The 19231-nt window shown below is 40.2% G+C and overlaps 1 protein-coding gene across 8 annotated transcripts in view; it reads right to left on the bottom strand.

Annotated features, from left to right (window-relative positions):
- SOX6 (SRY-box transcription factor 6) overlaps positions 1-19231 on the bottom strand; it is a 528984-nt gene that overhangs the window by 421272 nt on the left and 88481 nt on the right. For all 8 annotated transcript variants that reach the window (XM_080912300.1, XM_080912306.1, XM_080912305.1 and 5 more), the window contains exon 2: positions 14250-14319. The gene's annotated coding sequence lies outside the window, so the exon portion shown is untranslated. The remainder of the gene's footprint in view (positions 1-14249; positions 14320-19231) is intronic.

The following is a 19231-nucleotide window of genomic DNA, read 5'->3' as shown; positions in this document are numbered from 1 at the left end:
CTTAAGTTCACATTGTTATGGAGGACTGGAGAGATGGCTCAACATTTAAGTACATTGGCTGCCCATTTATAAGACCTTGATTCAGTTCCCGGCACCCACATGACAGTAACATGACAGCTTACTACTGCCTGTAACTCCATGTCAAGGGAATCCAATATCCTCTTCTGGGCTTCTCTGGTACCCAACATACATATGGTACCCATATGTACAAGCAATCAAAACACCCATATATATAAATAAAATAAATCTTTTATAAAATTCTCATGGAAATAATTCAAACTCATAATAGATGGGGTGGATGGATGGATGGATGGATGGATGGATGGATGGATGAACAGATGGATATGTGAGTAGATGAGTGGACAGAAGGATTATGGATAGATGGAGAGGTAAATGGATAGACAAGTGTTTGGAAGATTGGATGGATAGACATATAGATGAATATCAATGTTTTTTCTGAATGATGCTGTAACAAAAATGGCCAAGATCTTTAAGGAAGCTATGTGGTGATGTGTAACTTTTTGAAATGCCTATTTTCTAAGTTTCTCTTTGGTAGAAGCTTTTTACAGTGTGGTGGGCTTCCCAGCACTACCCAACCTGTCTTGAAAGGAATAAGTGAAAGGAAGCCATGTTTTATAAGTGTAATGTCCTATGGAACAAAACTGTTGTAACAACTGAGCCAGGGAGCCCTTGTCATCGTGACACAAGAGAGCTTCACTCTTTACGGAGGCCATACAATAATGATCCTGAGAAAGCCACCGAAAAAACTGCCTCATCTGAAGAATCTTCACTTTTTTATGTTCACAGCTGCCTGGCTCCACAATAGGCGTCTACAATCGACAGGTGCCTGTGTCCTTAGGCTCCTGGAGCTCACGTTTGTTCTTGTTAGCTACATCTCCACTGTGTGTACCCACCTGTGTGCCTCTAACTCTTCAAGGTCTTTATCTTTAAGCTTCCTTTTGTTCCTTTAAAAAATGTTGTATTTTCTTAGAATTCTATGGAAAGGAAAGAAGAACTCCTTAAAAAAAAAAAAAAAAAAAAAAAAAAAAAGTATTGTAGTGGGTCATTCCTGCCTTTCATAGATCCCATGTAAGTCATAAGCAAAAGAAACAGAGAGAAAGCAACAAGGGTCATTTGCCACCATAGCCTCCTACCACACTTCTTATTGATCCATTGCTTAAGCACCTTTACCCCTCCTGAAACATGTGTGTTGTATCCCTCACGAGCAGTCTCCCTTGCTCAGGTGCCAAGGGGACCTCCAGTCGAACCTGATGACTGCTGCCTGAATTAGTTTGTCAGAAGTAACACCTCTGGTCACTGGTCATGATGCTCCTGTGATCTACTCAGTGTGAAGACAGCCCACAGTCATACAAGATCACACCTGCTTTTTCTAGCTCTCCCAGCTCACTGTACCCCTGGCTCCCTCTCTGCTGTCACCTGTCCTGTGCTAGGCCTACACTAGCAGGGCACACCTGACTTTACCACCTATTCCACTCACGAAATTGCCCTCCACTATCAAGGAACATTAAAGGTTTGCTTCCTAGGCCAGTGTTGTGGCTCAGGAGGTAAAGGCTCTTAGCAGAAGAACCTACATGGTGGAGGGAGAAAAATGACTCCCAAACCTTGGCCTCTGACCTCTACATGTACACTGTGGCACATATGCACCCATGCATAAGCATAAGTAATAAACAAATAAATGTGCACTTCTAATGTCCTTTTCCTTAATGATGTATCCTTAAAAGGTAGACTCCAGAATACTAAATTCTCTTGATGAGGCCCTTAATACATTCTGCATGGGAGACAATATTACATCTCTGACACAAGCAGAACCACTGTAGCTCAGTATTTAGTACTACCATTTTGGAGCATATGTTGCCTTAATTACATACCTGGGACACAACAAGGAATAAAAGCACTATGCAGTTCTCAACCCAAGAACCGATGCACACATTTGCACGGATTTCTAGTGCAATGCCTAACGTGATACTTTGAGTGTACTCCATATGCAGTATACCAGTGTAGAGACTAATTCATTTTCAGCAAGTACTAAGCTCTCTCATGAAATTAAAAACCTTTATTATCAAAACAATGATTTGCCTAACTGGGGAAACAGCTGGTTTCTAGGAAACCCTAGAAATAGGGTTTAAGGACTAAGCTGGACATTTTTTGACCACTGGTTATGTCGCCCTGTGTGAAGGCTGTGATGAGGTCAGATCACTCCTTACTACATTGTGAATTTCCAGAAAGCCGAAAAACAAGCTACTTCAAATGTTTTTCTTTGGTTTTGTTTTTTAGAAAAGGGACAATAGAAACACACATTTTATCTACTTGTTTGTCTGTGTGTATGTGTGTGTGTGTGTGTGTGTGTGTGTGTGTTGTGGGTATGGGTGTGAATACGTTTGTATATATCATAGCCTGCATGTGCATGTCAAAACACAACTTCTGAAAGTCATCTCCTTTCCTCCGCCATGTGGATTTCATGGATTGAACTCAAATCCTTAGTCTCGGTGGCAATACCTTTACCTGCCGAACCATTCTGCTGGCCCCAAGAAGCAGACTGCTGATGTTCGTTGACAGCATTTCTATGGCCAGTGCATCAGGGTCATAATTTGGCCAAAGTAAAGGTAAATATTGCTTCACACAACAGAAATCCGTTTTCTGTACCGTGTTGGAAGTTCATTTAGAACACTGTAGGAGGACTGAGATTTGAACACGTGTCTATGACATGAGACAAACCTTGTGCTTACTCCGTCCTGTTCATTTCCTCCTTAGCTAGGAGGCAGAAGAAGACACCATGAGGCCAGTTTTTAAATAGCACCAGTAATTTTTAAAGTACTCAATAGAATTTTGCAAAAGCAAAAATTCAAACAAAAGATTTCTTGACCAGTATATGTATTAATAACAAAAAAGTCATAAAAATGAGTTACCGCTAGAGGATCAAAGCAAGCCCTGCAGTGCTAAGAATTACTTCAGTCAAGCTCCACACCCTCTCAGCGACTTGCCTCTTCAAGAGAAAACTGAGTAGGGCATGCAACAAGCACAATGCTTATGACCCAAACTCAAATTAGCAGCTCCAAGACCTAAATAATGGATGCATCTTAGAGAATAAAGAAGATAAAAGTACTCTCTGCGTATAAGAAAGATAATTCTGAAAGTCCAGGGTAACATAGCACTGTTCCTGGAGGAAGCTGTTAGCATAAGACAGCTTAATTAAGACAGCCAAAGAACTCAAGAAGTTAGATTCCAGAGAATCAACTAATTAAAAAATGGGGTAATGAGCTAAACAAAGGACTATCAACTGAGGAATATCGAATGGCCACGAAGCACCTAAAGAAATGTTCAACATCCTTAGTCATCAGGGGAATGCAAATCAAAACAACCCTGAGATTCCACCTCATACTAGTCAGAATGGCTAAGATCAAAAACTCAGGTGACAGCAAATGCTGGGGAGGATGCGGAGAAAGAGGAACACTCCTCCTGTTGGTGGGATTGCAGCTGGTACAACCACTCTGGAAATCAGTCTGGCGATTCCTCAGATAATTTGACATAGTACTACCTGAGGACCCAGCTATTCCATTTCTGGGCATATACCCAAAAAATGCTCCAGAATATAACAGGGATACATGTTCTACTATGCTTAAAGCAGCTTTATTTATAATAGCCAGAAGCTGGAAAGAACCCAAATGTCCTTCAACAGAGGAATGGATAAAGAAAATGTGGTACATTTACACAATGGAGTACTACTCAGCTATTAAAAACAATGACTTAATGAAATTTTTAGGCAAATGAATAGAACTAGAAAATGTCATCCTGAGTGAGGTAACCCAATCACAAAAGAACACACCTGGTATGTGCTCACTGATAAATGGATATTAGCCCAAAAGCTCAGAATACCTAAGATACAATTAACAGACCACATAAAGCTCAAGAAGAAAAGAAGACCAAAGTGTGGTGAATGCTTTAGTCCTTCTTAGAAAGGGGAGCAAAATACTCACAGGAGGAAATATGGAGACAAAGTGTGGAGAAGACTGAAGAAAAGGCCATCCAGAGATTGCCCTACCTGGGAATCTATCCCACCTACAGTCACCAAACCCAGACATTATTGTGGATGCCAATTAGTGCTTGCTGATATGAGCCTGATAGAGCTGTCTCCTGAGAGCTTCTGCCAGAGCCTGGGCAAAAACAGAGGCTGATGCTCGCAGTCAGTCATTGGACTGAGAACGGGGTCTCCAATTGAGGAGTTAGAGAAAGGAGAGAAAGAGCTGAAGGGTTTGCACCAATATCAATCAACAGCACCCCCCCCCCCAGCTCCTAGGGACTAAACGACCTACCAAAGAATACACATGGAGTGACCCATGGCTCCAGGCAAATATGTAGCAGAGTATGGCACTCTGGGTAACAATGGAAGGAGAGTTTCTTGGTCCTGTGAAGGCTCTATGTCCCAGTGTAGGGAAATGCCAGGATGGAGTGAGTAGGTGGGTGGGTGGGGGAGCACCCTCATAAAGGCAGGAGGAGGGGCGATGGGATAGGGAATTTCCAGAGAGGAAACTGGGAAAGGGGATAACATTTGAAATGTAAATAAAGAAAATATCCAATAAAAGAAAAAAAGATAGCAGAGTTTCAATGGGCTTTAAAAAGATGAGATGGCATTGGATCTCAAGCTAAGATGGAACAGAGCAGAGACCAAATATTCTAGCTGCTCTGAGTTAGGTATACACAATGGGACATACCCAGGCCTGTCTGAACGATGTCCAGCCCTCTTGAGCATCAGTTTTAGGTCCTAGCTCTGTCTTTTACTTCCCTACATTCCCACCTGTCTTTTCTCCTTTATTTACTTACTGTTCTTTCATTTACTTACTTACTTACTGTTTATTCACTCTTTCAATAACTATTTAGGGGGAACTTCTTATAAATCAGGAATTGTGCTAGAAGCTATATGCAGGCTTAAATATTAGTCATGGTATCTACCCTGACAGAACTTTTAATCTGGGGGAGGAAAGAGACATTATACATGACACATCCCTGGCATTTTAAATGCTACCATGGGAAACAAGAAAATGAAACATAAACCAACTAGCATACAAAGTCACAACTGGAAAGAGTGCCTATCTTGCACCATCTCTGAAAGCTCACCTACTCAGTAAGAGCCATACATCTCTGAAAGCTCACCTACACAGTAAGAGCCACAGATGCATCCTGACTGCTGGGGAAGTGTAGAGTACTAGTGTTAACTGCTATCACCAAGGAAACTCCCTTGAGGAATTTCGGATTGTTGTGAACTCATTGTTCAATCAGTATGCATGGCCTTAACCAAGCCACAGCTTTCTTCCAACTGTATAGCTTTCATTACTTAAGTACTACTCTTAATATCACCTATAAACTCAACCCTTTTGGTACTAGAACATTTACCTAATTTATGTATAAGTGGATTTGTTCCTAAGAAATAGCAGTGTCAAGAACTGAGTCTGATTCATTCTCTGAAAGAAAAAAAAATACCCAAGAGACACAGCTGGGGACGTCCATGACTGGCAGGCATACAGTGAAAACCAGCAAGCTCACTGGTGAAGACCTTCCAAAACCTTTTAAAAAGATGCTTGTTCCTCTATCCTGTTCTCAGCAAATGTTCAATAAGCCTTAACGCTTGACAAGCCTTCATTCTGGCTTAGTAATCTTCTGACACAATAAAGATGATTTCCTCCCAAATATCCCACCTTCATTACATCCTAATAATAAACTAATTCCAATAGTTTCTGTAGTTGCACAGGATGAACCAGAGCAGTACTTTTCAACCTGTGGGTCAGGAATTCTTTGGCAACCCTTTATCTCAAAAAAATTTTACATTGCAATTCATAAAAGTAGTTAAATTGTGATTATGAAGTAGCAATAAGAGTAATGTTATGGTTGGGGGTCAGCAGAGCATCAGGAACTGTCTTAAAGGCTCACAGCACTGAGAGGTTGAGAACCACTGGTCTAGAGGGACCTTAGTTTATATTTTTTAAACAAAGAACTGATTGTTCTTTGTTTCCCAGAGTGCTAGAAAATTTTAATCCCAGCACTTGGGAGGCAGAGGCAGAAAGATCTCTGTGAGTTGAAGATCAGCTCGCTCTACAGAGCTAGTTCCAGGATGACCGGGACTACACGGAGAAACTGTCTTGAAAAAAACGGAACAGAAAAGAATGACAGTAGCGAACATGGCTGCCTTAAAGGAGGTCTGTAACCCTCATCAGAACAGTGGCACTGCACAGAACTTAAGGGACAAGTGCCAACTGTCATCTTCAACTTACCACACAGTTCAGACTAAAAGCAAAGCCACCATCAGTGAAACAAAGAAGGGGCAGGGAAATGGAAGAAGATGAAGGGGAGGAAGAGAAGGGAGAGAGCAGAAGGCAGATCCACCACACCGTGGCTTGCATGAGAGGATCGGCTCCGCTAGCTTTCAAAAGCCCAGAATTAAATACATGTTTCCCCCACATGCAGACTCCACACTTTCTTAAAATGTGAGAGCTAAGAGGGAACGCATGTCATACTTGTCTTTCTGTGCTGGGCTTATTTTAGCTACCATGACAATCTCTAATTTCGTGCATTTTTCTGCAAATCACATCATATTTTTTTTGTTCAGGCTGAATAGTACTCTTACATATATGCTCAACATCATCTTTAATTTTCTATCTCTTGATGGCTGTCTAGACCGGTCCATACCTGCAGGATGGTAAAATCACTGCAATATGCATAGGGTGCAACTCTCTCTCTGGGAATGCTGACCTAGTAAGGAACTTTTGTAGAGTTCACCCATAAAATGTTAACATGAGCTATATGGGTGAGTTTTATCATATGTACCTATATGAATCTTTAGCCAGAAAAAGTAAAATTATTCTGCAGTAAAAATTTTTCTACAGAATCTACAGCTCCTGAAATGTCTTAAGTTGTACTTTTAAAAAACACTGAATTAAAATAAATACACTTGCAATAAATCAGAAGAAACTGTAGAAATCCTTTTAAATAACTGTTGCTCAATTCCAACAAGTATTTCCAAGTCTTGAAAAACAGTCCTAAAATCCATTTTGTGGCCTACACAAAGCTTCCTATTTCAGATGTCTCTTGTCCACACGTCTCTGGCTGTCTGCTTTCCCAGTTACTCATGATGTTTGGAGGTACAGATGCTGCCCCACCTCTTCAGCCATATCACCTTCTCCAAGGCTCTGGGTCCTTTAATACTCCTCTTGTCTGCCCCATATTATGCTTAGGTTTCTCAGTGTCCCCAGATGTTTCCTTTTAGCTGTCTGCCCTACAACTCTAGGTTCATGGAAAAAAACACTTAATTAGTCATAGAATCAACACAGTCAGTGAGTTCACACAGTGCCATTACTAAGAGAAATTCCAGAATGTTCCCTTCCCTTGGAGCTGTCAGTCTTCAGGGAATATGAACTTAGGCACATATTTTAACAGAGGTCCATTCTAACTTGTGATGTAATGATACACATAAAAGACAATAGTATTCCCATGATGAATAATATATCTAAATTTCTTCATTACTTAGTTCAATGAAACTGGAACAATTGTGACAGTCATTAAAACCAAGCCATGGGCTTCTTATCAGCCAGCCCCAGATGAAAAAAGTCAAATTGTATTCTGTTGGGTTCAGGTAGCGGTAACGGCAGAGACTGGATTTCTTTACTGCTGCTCAGTTGTTCATAAAGCAAGGCCTACACAGGGAAACAACAACTTGTGGCAAACATGCCTTGTGCTATGGTCGTGAGCTCCAAAGCCCTAAAAGAGCCAGGAAATGGAAAGCTTGGTGCTGCTGGTCCATTCACTTCTGACTGGAGGAAGCTGAGCTGAGAAGGAAAAGCAAAAACTCTGTCCAGAGAAAACTCCACCCACAGAAACTTTAGTAATATTTAAGCTTTAATCACTCAGGTGTAAATACTTCCCTTCGCTTCTAAACACTGAGCCCTTAGTGAGCACACATCGTGGGGACCGCCTTTTTAACTGATAAAACATTAATGGTAAGTCTCTTTGCCAGTCTTCTGTATGAAGTGAGGTTTTAGAAATGTATCTTCCTCACCATAATTAACTCATGCCTTTGAAAAACTCCCAGCAAGAAGTGTGTGAGCGATCCACTGAAGGGGAGAGAGACTGCAGGCCATGTTTTTCCTCTCAGGCAACACCTAACTCACATTGTGATGCTTTGGAACTGGCAAAAAAATAGTGAAACGATTATCCTTATGCCAACATGCAAAATAACATACCAACCTGCTTAGATAAAACCTAGCTGAATAATGCAGAGAAAAAATGCAACAAAATAGATGTCTTTGATTTCTCAGTCTTCCTAAACTGGATAATTACTAAAATACTTGCAGTAATCAATGACTTTTTTGCTAAATTATGGGCGGCCTGTCTGTCACATCCTGTGGTTAGCTATGTATTAGAGTTTGTTGGCACTCCCTCATCTGTGTTGAGAACACAACCCAGCTGAGGCAGTGCTGAATTTATCCTTCTCCATATGCATTTGGTCCTTTCATTAAGAATCACTGTAATGAAAAACTACAGGGCAATGTTACAGTCTCTCTTTTTTGGGTAAAACCATCTCGGAGCAGCACGCAGTAGTCTCTCTAGGCCTCCACCCTCCTTTCTCCAGTGGGCGCTGACCACATCAGCACTGACCCTTGTATGGCTCACCATACCTTCAAATGCAGCCAGTAAATCCAGCTTTATCACAGTCCTACAGAAATATGGAAGGACTATTATAGCATCGAAAAATAGAGCTGTTGGTGTGATATTCGTTTAGAGAAAACGATAAACTGGATGATAAAGAAAAAATTGTAATAATATTTTGCTTAGTTGCCAAAAGCATTACAATAGGTCTGGTGTTGTGATGTGTGAGTTCTCTTGGAAGCATTGGAGTGATGCTAGGTAGGATTCAATGAGTCCTCAGAGTCACTGCTCTTAGGGCTGTGTTTTCAGCAGCGAAAGATAATGCTTGCATGTGTTCCTTTGATTACAGCCTCCCAGCTGGTGCACAAACACCACTACAGCACTGTCCTGCCCCCTTCAGAAGCTTCCTGCACTGGCACCAACGTAGTCCCACAGTGCACCAAGCCTACTTCACAGGGAATGTGTGATTATGCCTTTCTCCTCCAGCACGCCAACAAAAATCTGTGCAGTTCTCTTTCCCTTCTCTTCTATGAACCACCCCAATCTGCTGAAGCTGAAGAGTAACCAAGATCAAACCTATGTACCGCCCTAATCCACTGGTGCTGAAGAGAAAAACCAAGAGCAAATTTAGACCTACTGTTTGAAATCAGCGAAGATGAAACACTTTGGTGCCAGACAAAAGCTGCGGTTTTAAGAGTGGGTTTTGGCCTTCTCTGAAATGCTTGGCTCAGGCTGTGTGTTTTACGTCTGAAGATATTGGCATGCCTCACATTTAAGATTATGACACACCGACTAATTTTGAAATTTTAAAGATCTTCCGCTGCGTGTGTTTCAAGTCCTCTGTGACTATCATTGATAATTGAGCAATTAACTTGAAATTACCAAGTGAGCTGTGATGGCACACGGAGTAGCAAGCAACATGAAAGAGGAAAGACCAGGGGTGCTGCGCAGGCACAAGTCGTAAGGAGGGAAAAGAGGCCATAATGACACGAACAGCTCTGAGTAAGTTTTAATGCTCCCAGGTCTTGGGTCTGAATGTGCCTGTAGAATAAGTTAATGGAACAAGTCCTGAGTCCTAACAGCCCTTTGGGGCAGTGTGTTCTGGTGCAGCAAAAAGAAACCTTCTAACTGGTCTTGTGTAATACTCACGGATTGCTCCAAAAAGTAAGTGAGGAGTTTCACTAGACAACAAGAACAAAACAGTTGGGTTAAAAACTCTGACATGCATATCTTGAGAAGTACAAGCTCGGGCTGGAGATGACTCTGGTGAGCAGTTCTGGCTGCTCTTTCTGAGCACCACATTCAATTCCCAGCACCAATCTGGCAGCTCACATCTATCTATAGCTCTAGAGTCAGGGGATCCGACACCCTCACACAGACGTACGTGCTGGCAAAACATTAATGTGCATAAAATTAAAAAACAAATCATTAAAATATTTTTAAATACAAGGTCATAAAATAGTTTGAAGGTCTTACTTTACATGTAAGCTCCACAAAGCAAACTCTCTAAAATCTGACCTCAAGAAGGAATCGAGGTACAAGGCAGAAAGGAAGAGTTGTGATCTGGCAAGCAAACGGCAGAACCCCAGCTCCACCAGGAAAACCAGGATGCTCTGCACAACTGGGCTTTCTCCCTAAAACTTCAGGGTGTGTCTGACAAGTAACTTCCACCCAGGCACTGGAGCCAGCTCCATAGACCTAAGTCCTACCTGACTTCAGTGTAGGCCATTCTAGAGGAAAACGAAACATTTAGGGAGTCAGGGAAAAGAAACACGATTAACCACATTTTTTTTCCTGAAAAATCCCACTGATGATACAACTCCAAAACAGCAGTCTGGGATGTAAAAACAGAGCCGGCTGGCCTTTCGGGAGTAAATTAGAAATAGGCAGCAGAGAGCATATAAAGAGCAGAGTGCATGGACAGCGCTGTGTAAAACTTAAAAGCTTGCGGGTAATGGATATGCAGTCAGATTAGCAGCTCCTTTCAATTAAAGTAGATTTCTGGCCTTGGTTCACAAATGTATAGTAGGTCTGTGCATTAATGTAGATACTTCAAATGTCAGTATATCTCTAATTAACATGAGCACACAACTGTAAAACTGAGAAGGCACAATTCTAAATTCCTTACATTCCCAGCACTAATGCTTTCGTGGGGCAGCTCCCGTTGTCATGGAAAATGGCATTCAAGCCCTATTTGTGGATTTTCACAGCTCATCTTTTTTATTTACCTGCTCTATGTCAAGATTAGACTGGAATAATATTTTTTAAAGATAATGCATTTAGACCTACTTTCCCTTAAATTCACAGATGTTTTCCCTGAGGGAGCCTTGGTCTGGGCTATGCTCAGTTTGCCACAGATTTCTTTTCATTAAAAACTAATAGCAACAATAATAATAATACCACAAAGGTGTGAATAAATGACTCCATGTGTCCCTCCCAAAAAAAAAATCTATGTAATTCCAAAACTTCCAGCAGAAGTCTGACTTGTAGTCTGAAACAGAAGTGTAGGAAAAGGCAAGGAGGTGCCAACACTCCACAGATGGAGACGTGAGTGGGGAAAGGGACTGGGCCTCTGCTCCCCTGACACAGCACACAACTGAGGTTCAAGACAGCGGCAAAACCAAGAGAAAGAACATGAAAGTTGTCTCTCAGGACAGCACGATGCTGTGTCGGAGACTGGAGTACACTGGAGGTCAGGGGGCATCCTGCTGTGCTGACATAAACCATCTCATCTCACAAAATTCATCCAGCTTCATATCTGTAAAATAGGGTCACGCCAACCTAAGCTGTATTACTGCCTCCTCAGGCCTTTAGTTAATCAATACTCTCCACCCAACCCCCCTCATGTGTGCGTGTGCGTGTGTGCATGTGCCAGACAATAAAATACTTGGTGGCCTTAGGGAAAGGCTTACTGTTATTAAGATCATGAGGAAGCAGCATTTTCTATGTGGGAATCTATTTCAAATTGCTGAGTAGTTTGGGAAGATTAGAAAAGCAAATTATCTATTGAACCATCTTTGGGTTTCATTATTTGTTGATTTATTTAAACAATCATTTACTATCATAATAACACTTAATGGAAAGGATTACATAATTATATTTCATTAAAGATAAAAATTAAATATGACATGCAGCATACAGATCAAGATCTTCCTACCCAATGGCAACTTTGGTAAAAATATGTCATTTTATTCTTTACCAAGAGAGAAAAAAGAAGAGAGAATACTGGCATCAGACATGGCGTCAGAAGTCACAGTCAGTCAGCTTCAGCGTTAGCCTCCTCTGACCAGACTGGCAGATGTGAGCAGACAGATTCCGATCAGTCCTCACACACCCTTGGTGTGGCCTCTTCATTATCAATGTGCAAAATCATATCCCACTGTCCTTATCTCTCAGACTTCCATGTAGCTGTGAGCTACAGTTTTCTGCCTTAGACCATGTAGCAATCGGCAGTTTCGGGGCAGGTTCATAAAGCCTCTGGCACTGACCCATCCACTGCCCCTGTTTGCTGGCCTGACTAAGTGAGCATATCCCTATCACTGAAGCTGCCTTGTCACTCAGGGTGAGTGGCGACCAGCTCCGCAACAACTGGAAGACACAGCCGAGCAGTCCCAGCTTCCTGCCACATCTCTTCCCACAGTCCTACAGCCTAAACAGCTTTACCAGCGCTGGAATCTCTGGCCCATGCCCTAACCTAGAATTTCCTCAGGACCGGAAAATGATTACATGAGGCAATTTGACGAGGGTGGCTTTCATCCCCGTGACCAGACAGGATCTGACCAGAAGGGTTTGAGGTGTTTGAAGTTAAACTATAAAATAATGGCAGAAAAGCTGTGTGAACCGTGTCCCCTTCCAATGCCCCCACCCCTTGATCTTTGACCCTTAAGCCACCCACTTTTAAAGGTAGCACCTGTGTGTCTTGATAAGAAGTGAAGAATTTAGGAAAGAAGCCTTGGTGCGATGAGAAATCACATTTGGATGAGATTATGGCAATTGTGTCACTCCAAGAACTTGCTAGAAAGAACAAAATGCTGGGAAGGAAAGGAGAAAGGGGTCGAAAGAAAGGGCAGAGCAGAGAATGGCCAGCTCCAAATCCTTTCCCTTGCCTTGGGTTCCACCAGTCAGCTCAGCGCCTCACAATCCCCCCTTGCTACCTAGAGCCCCTCTTTCCAGCCATCCCGAAGAGATGCTTGGCGTCCTTCTCTGCCCCTCCTAATCCTCATCACTGCTCCCTGTTCTAATTCAAATCCTGCATGAAATCCAAATAAGGCATGACGTTTATACAAGCCTGTGCTTTCAGGGTTACCTCAGATCTCTAGACAAAAGTTGATAACTCCATTAGAGAACAATTTTATTATTTTCTAAAGATATTTTTTATTTAATGTGCATGAATGTTTGCCTGTCTGTGTGCACCATCTGAGTCCAATGCCCCATGGAGGCCGAAGAGAGTGTAGAAATTCTCTGGAATTGGAGTTTCAGGTGGTTGTAAACCACTATGTGGTGCTGAGAACTAAACCTGGGTCCTCTGCAAGAGCAGTCAGTGTTCTCAACCACTGAGCATCTCTCCAGCCCCAGTTCATGTATTCTTAAACCAGTAGAAAATACTACATTTAATATTCATATCTATTTTTTGGGTAGTTCAAAATACTTGTCCTGATCAACAGTTCCACTGACAGATAAGGCTGATTTTAGATAAATTTTCAGTGCTTTCTGATTAAACTCTAATTTTTGACATTTCTTCAAATACTTTCCTCAAAGGTATATTCTTTACAACAACAAAAAAAAAAGTATTTCTTATATTTTTACTATTGTCAGCTATAAAAGAGACACCCTTAAACACCAATGGTTTGCAACAGTAGAAACACGGAAACAAACTCTGGTTGCTTAAAAAGTAGGTTTATGCAGACATGTTTTAATAGCTACCGTGTATTTATGGCGTCATCTGTATAACAAATAGGTGTCAATAAATTATTTTAATTACTCTTTGATAGTATTCAATATTTTCCTTAAAATTTACCTTTTTCATTCAAAAAAAGGTTTTGTTCCTCCAAAATATAGTTTGAAAGTATAAAAATACTTGGGAGGGGGGGGAGACAGAGAATGACACCATTTTGATGTCCATATTACGTTCTCCAGTGAATGTGGCTCCTTAGCACGCAATCTGCCTGCATAGACTGCTCTTTGAAATCTGCCTTATCTCGCTTCTGAGCACAGGCACACAACACTTTTCAAGTCCAGATAACCAGAAGACGTACAAACTTATCAGGGTAAAATATTCATCTGTGGATACAGGGGAATTTTTAAGGAGGCCTGTTTCTACAGTGGAGTTATTTCCCAAAATAAGTTTATTGTTTAGGCTAACGGTGGTGGACCTGCAATGTGCTGTTTTACAGAGAATCACAACAAACAGGCTTTTTACAACAGCTGACACTTTCTATACTCTTGATCCCAAAATAAACACTTGTGAAAAACTAATAATATTTACTAAACAGTTATTAGAAGGCTAAGCAGAATTTGCATATGGGTAAATTTATTTGTAAACTGTGACTTTTCCTTTATATAATGAGAAAAGTAATGACTGGATCAATACTCACAATTATACACGAGGATCACCCCAGCACCCAGAAGTCACTGGTAAATCGCCTTTGAATTCATGAAAGTGACCTAAAAATGGATACAAAATGAAATGGAAGCCGTAAGTAGACTGTGTTGATTGCTTTATTGAAGACACGTACATGCTGACAAGAACAGTAACATTTCAGACAGTCAGCATACTCACCTACTCTAAGAACTTTTGCCCAGACTTTTGTGCCAAAAGCAACAATTATTTCTGTGTTCTACATCTAAAAACACAACCTCTCCATCCACAGTGGCCTTTTCTAAAAACTATCAGCAGTAGCAGGGATGTTTAAAAATAGGAGTGAAAGCTAAGGGGAATTTTTTTTTCCAAAGGGAGAAAGGAAACTTGCAAGCTACATTTTGAAAACTTATCCTGCAGGTTAGAAGGATTCACTTAGTCAGGATTACGCTGAATGTGTACCACAGAAATGTCATACGGGTGGAATGAATAAGGAAAAGGCAGCATTGGCTCTCCACAGGGGCTGGACTGCTGGCTTCTGAGGCTGTGTCCTGTGCATCCTGCATGGCCCACAGCTCTGGCCAGCATTCTTATGCTTGCACACACTTCCGTTACACTGAAGTAGCAGATGGAGTTCAAACATGCAGAGCTGGCTTTATAAAAACTACACTAGCACAGAGAGTCACTTATGCCTCTAAATCTCCGTGGTTTTCTCCCTCCGGAGCCCCCACGCATTAGAAAGCAGTTAGGTCGTTTGTTTTTATTGTTTGGCCTAAATAAAGGCATTTTGGTTCCATGAAAACAAAGGGACTTTGTTACAGAGGCTGTATTCTTCCCAGAATGTGAAGACGCTGATGGGTAGTGTTCAAATGAAAGTGAGGACGAGACTTAAGTTACTAATTTAGCTCAGAAACTTTGCTGGACTCTAGGGATGAGTTTGACTCATTCTGCATCTTTAAAAATATAGAGAGCAAATACAAAATTAGAACTAATTAGGTTAAATAAAATTCATTCAAAATATTGTTGTAGAAACCACTAAACCCTGTTTCACAACCACTACAAACAATCAGAATAGATTAGGGATATGCATATGGAAGTAAGAGAGAAAACACAGTAAATATCTCATTCTGCCCTTCCACAGCACCTAAAATACACTTTGACCCAAGGGATAGCGGCAATCTATTCTAGTCTCTAGTAAGAACATATGGACAGTGAGGGTCTGGCATTTGAGCAGAAGAGGATCTGGTTAGAGCAGTGTTTGCTCAACCAGTGGGTCACAACTCTGGGGGTCAAACAATCAGGGTTCCATAGCAGATATTTACATTCTGTTCATAACATCATAAATTACCGTTATGAGGTAGTATGAGGTAGCAACAAAAATAACTTTATGGTTGGGCTCACCACCACTCGGGGAACTGTATTAAAGGGTCACACATTAGAAAGGCTGAGAGCCACTGAATTAAAGCATCTCTGAGTTGCCTCATACCATTTGTCTATAGAACGTGCTGCCTCAGGCCCTACGACTCTCCTCTCCGGTGCATGGCAGCTATATGATCTGACTTGCAGGGAGGAAAGAGATAGCAGAGACTGGCCAGGAACACAGCATTATCACTCGGCGTCGGTATTTTACCCTTCTCTGCTTCAGACATCAGGCATTGTAAGATCTAGGAGGGTAGTACTCCCTGGAATACAGCAGCTCTGTCTATACACTCAACATGAAGTACCTCAAAGCAACAGATAGTGGTGTCTTTGGGGGCAGGGATTATTTTCTTATCTGATCCTTTTGCTTCTTTATGAAGATATTACATAGATCCAACCCCAATGGCAAAGGCCTGGATCCCAGCTACTGGAGCAGCTGAAACAGGAGGACTGCAGCCTCAAAGGCAGCTTGGCCTACAGAGTTCATTCAAATGAGACTTCAGCATCAACACTAAGAGCTCAGTGAAAGATCATTGGCTTAGTGTGTCTGAGGCTCTGGGTTCTCAGGGAAAAAATTAAGTTTCTCAAGAAAGAAATCTACAGAAAAAAATGCTAGACATTGAAAAGGATTTTTCTGAAAATATGCAATTTCTCTTTTGAAAATATCCTATCTTTTTTGATTTTTTGGGGTTTTTTTTGGTCTTTTTTTTTTTTTTTTGGTTGTTTGTTTGTTTGTTTTGGTGACTACTCCTTTGCAGGCATGAACTGTGGTTATGATACAGGACACATCCTGGCCTTCACTAACATGTGAACAGTGGGGGGCATGAGAAAAGCAACTAGAAAATACCAAACCTAACAGGAATTGAACTTTTTCAATCATTGAGCTAGTCAGGAATTAATTGGAGCCCACTACCTACTGTGAAAATCGTGTGAAATTGTACTTTGTAAAATGTGCATACAGACAGACAGACAGTTTTTTCATATATGTATATATAGGTATTTGGTTTTTCTATAAACTCTAACTGTAACTCTGAAATTTTTTAAATCTTGGAACAAACCATATTCAGGACATTTTGGTCAGAAATGTATATTCTAACACTTCAGGAAATTCCCTATATCCCCTCTGTGAAATCAGTGCTGTCCTGCTACATGTGTGTACAGGCATCTCTCAGTCAGACTGTCAATCAACTTAAACTATGGTAAATTCCAGAGCAAACAATTGGAAGAGGGTATATATGCCTCACATCACATAGTTCATAAACAACAAAAAATTACTTTACTGCCTCAAACATAGAAAACAGGAATAAAGAAGCAACATGTCAGGACAGGCTCAGAGTGTCAGCCTGCATGCACCACATATTCTAGAAGCTAGCTAGAAAAGATACTTCCAAAAGCACAAGTGCCCACTTGGGTCCTGAGGACAGCAGAAAAGGGAGACAATCTGAAGAAAATGCCAGAGAAAATCCCAGTCTATTCCGTCAAAGGAATCCCCAGAGCACCCTGCCCACAGCTTATCCAAACCTCTGCTCACCCAGTCACTCAGCAATGGTGACTGTAGTCAGGGATTTCCCTGGAGCTTTAAAGCACAGAAAGGTATTTTTTTAAGTCTTACCTCTCAAAAGATTTCTGTCATAGACTTTTACATTCAACATAGTGACAACCAGCTCTCTACCTTCCGTTTGTCAACCCTTCACAATACTTAGTTAAATTTTTAAAATGTCTCAGTATATCTCAATATAAAATATCGTGGAATTTTAAAAGAAAAGGTCACAGTGAAGAAATACTAATGTCCAACAATATAAAACAGTTAATAACATAAAATACTAAGCTTATAATCAGAGAGATAAGAGTAAAATATTTACCTAAAATACCAGCAAAATGTTTTATAAACTGGTTCAAATGGTGAGGGGTGGATAAATAGGAATGTTCATGTGTTATGAACTGGACTATAAATCATGGTATCGTTCTGAACAGAAATTTAATGGTTAAAGTACTAAATGTCTATATCCTTCAAACTGTCTAACAATTATTCCAAAAGAACCAGTCACAAACACATGAAAAGATAGGGCACATCAAATGTTTGTGCTTACTCTATTACATCTATAATAGTCTAAAATCAAAAACAAACAAGTAGTTGAATAAGTTAATTATGTCGCAAAAACACTACTTTGTAACTATTTAAAATTAGGGTGTAAATCTTAAATTTACTAATATAATGTTAACACCATATATTTCTTAACAAAAAACAATGTGTATACTAAAAACAAATTTATAGAAAAACCAAATACCTATATGTACATATGTGAAAATCAAGTATATGTGTGTGTGTATGTAATTTTTAGAAAGTACATTTTCTACAGATTGATGTTATTTGGGGTTTTTTTTTAATATGTAATCTGTCTAACAAATGCAAAATAGCTTCTAAAATCCAGTTTGTTGTTTAAACATTCAGAAGAAATCAGATATATGATAACTTGCTATTAGTCTAGGAACAAAAGCCAAGTGTTAATATTAGGGATTTTCAGAAGAAAAAGAAACTCAGAGTTACTAAGCAACTTCAGATCAGTGTCTGAACATCAAAAAAAGAAGCCAGGAAAACTCAAAAAAAAAAAAAAAGGCCTGTCCCATTCTGCCAAAAATAGCCGACAGATCAAAGGTAAACAGCAAATAAAAACACAGGCACCTCCCCATGTAATTAGATCTTAAAAGCTTTCAGGCTACATTTTTTTAATCCTACATAAAGTTCTGTCTCCAGGCCACACCCATTTCTTTTTTAACATTCCTCCTTTCTTTTCTTTACTGTTTGATTTTGCAAGAAGGTTCAAGCATCAACTAGGCAGTTAGACTAAATGGCCTTCCAACCCTGCAAGTCCATAAAGTGCTTTAAAAACCTGTAAACAAAATTTTGTTTACCTTTACACGAGATTATAGCGTTGCACATTAAAGACCTGGAGTATGAAGGATTTCACTTTCTTGATTCACCGACTTGACAGGTTATATGTAGTGTTGAAACCTTCAAAACATTTCTTCCTCAATGCTAATCTCTAATCTTTTGCATTTCAAAATAAAAGATTGAGATATTAAGATATCTATAATATTATCTGTGCAAATCTAATACATGTTCTAGAGCTATATACCCTCCTACATGAACCTCAACTACATTAATCTTAACCAAAAAAAAACCAAAAACAAAAACAAAAACAAAAAAAAAAAACCACTTTTTTTTTCATAGTTTTACGAGACTGGACCCATTTTTTCTGAATTCCACAAGGCTTAGCTTTTGCAATTAATGTTTTTATTGGATATTTTCTTTACTTACATTTCAAATGTTATCCCCTTTCTCAGTTTCCCCTCTGGTATCTCCCTGCAATTTACGGTTTTTAATAATCACATGAAGTACTGCAAATTTTACCTATATAGATACACTGTGAATTTTGACTGTCAAAAGAATTGATGACAAGCCTAACACACAAATGTGGTATTGGAAGTGTTTACATGTATGCAGGTGCACGTGTACATGCACACACATGTATGCATTTCCTAAAATGAATGAACTCACTGATCATTTTTTGAAAATAT

This window comes from Micromys minutus (genome assembly GCF_963924665.1).
Source record: "Micromys minutus genome assembly, chromosome: 2".
NCBI classification, from domain to species: domain Eukaryota; kingdom Metazoa; phylum Chordata; class Mammalia; order Rodentia; family Muridae; genus Micromys; species Micromys minutus.
The sequence above is the reverse complement of the archived record's forward strand: the minus strand, read 5'-3'. Positions and strand labels throughout refer to the sequence as shown.